Source organism: Microtus ochrogaster, chromosome 18, assembly GCF_000317375.1.
Source record: "Microtus ochrogaster isolate Prairie Vole_2 chromosome 18, MicOch1.0, whole genome shotgun sequence".
NCBI lineage: Eukaryota > Metazoa > Chordata > Mammalia > Rodentia > Cricetidae > Microtus > Microtus ochrogaster.
Window position 1 is genome coordinate 61,648,456 of NC_022020.1, and position 1,484 is coordinate 61,649,939.

The window sequence follows — 1,484 nt, forward strand, 5'->3', positions numbered from 1 at the left end:
TTTATTTCCTCTCCCCTCACCCCTACCCTTGCATACCCTATGCTTTATTTCCTCTCCCCTCACCCCTACCCCTGCATACCCTATGCTCTACATGATAGACTCTAAATTTCAAATTTTCTAAGCAAAATAATCTGCTCTATCCCTGGTTTTTCACCTACAACATTCATTCTAGGTATTCATTCCAGTCTAGGAGGTGCCAGACTCCTCTGTGTTTTTTGAGACAGGGTTTCCTGTAGCTCAGGCTAGCCCCCAACTCCCTATATAGCCAGTGATAACTTGAATTTCAGATATTTCTGCCCTAGGACTGCAGGTATGTGCCACCATGTGGGCTGGATCTCTGTACTTCTGCCATGTCACTGATTGCGCAGTCCCGGAGTGCTGGGCAGCACAGACTTTGGCTCTGTATGGTGATGCCACTGCTGGTTCATCCTGGGCTTTGGCTCCGTATGGTGATGTTACTGTGCTTCATCTTGGGCTTTGGCTCTGTATGGCTATGTCACTGCTGGTTCATCTTGGGCTTGTAGCACAAACTCGAAGAGGCTCTGTGTTTGTGTTGTAGCATTTGAATGATTCTTGTCAAGATGGGGGTCAAAGTTCTTCCTTTACTAAGTATCTATCTGTTGAGAAGACCTCTTTTGTGCTGCACATGACACCAGATTTTGGGAGCTTTTATCCTAGTGTGTAAGACACCTAGTAGCTAAATAAATATAACTAAGGATTTGGTGAGCGCAATGAGGGAAATATATAGAATATATATTATATATATACATTATATATATATATATATCTATTCTATTTTTTTCCTATCATTACTTTAACGATTTAGCAGAGACTGCCCTAAAACACACAAACTTACCTTGCGGTCCCCCCCCTTCTTCTTTTCCTCCCTTCTACCCCCTCATCTTCTTCTTTTCTCTAAGGGTCAAGGGGCTCAAGCTTAGGGACTCATAAATGCTAGGCTGTGCTCTTGACATGTGTTTCCCGCCCCTCTGACAGTCCATACATCTCCCTGGTCTAAAATGGGCATATATTTGCGGGAGAAGACTGGAGGGGAGGAGCCATGATTTAGTCAGAACCTTTGCCTGGCTCTAGACCAGCGGTTCTCAACTTGTAGGTCGTGATTCTCATGGGTTGCATTTTAGATATTTACATCATTGTTCATAACAGGAGCAAAGTTCTAGTTATGAAGTAGCAACAAAAGTAATTTTCTGGTTGGGGTCACCACAACATGGGGAACTGTATTAAAGGGTCATGGCACTAGGAAGGTTGAGAACCACTGCCCTAGACTCTAGAGTCTACTTTCAGGAATTGGCTCATGGGCCACTTTCATTTTCATTCTAAAAATTGACTAATTAATTTGTGGGCATGTATGTATGGTGTATGAGTGTATGTCAGTACATATATTGGTGTGTACTGGTGTGGAGGCCATAGGTATTATCCTCAGTCACACTATACCATCATATATATATATATATATATATATA

At 42.5% G+C, this 1,484-nt stretch overlaps 1 protein-coding gene across 1 annotated transcript in view; it reads left to right on the top strand.

Annotated features, from left to right (window-relative positions):
* The window catches only part of Pstpip2 (proline-serine-threonine phosphatase interacting protein 2), a 66,141-nt gene that overhangs the window by 12,971 nt on the left and 51,686 nt on the right, over positions 1-1,484 (top strand). The gene's annotated exons all lie outside the window — the stretch shown is intronic.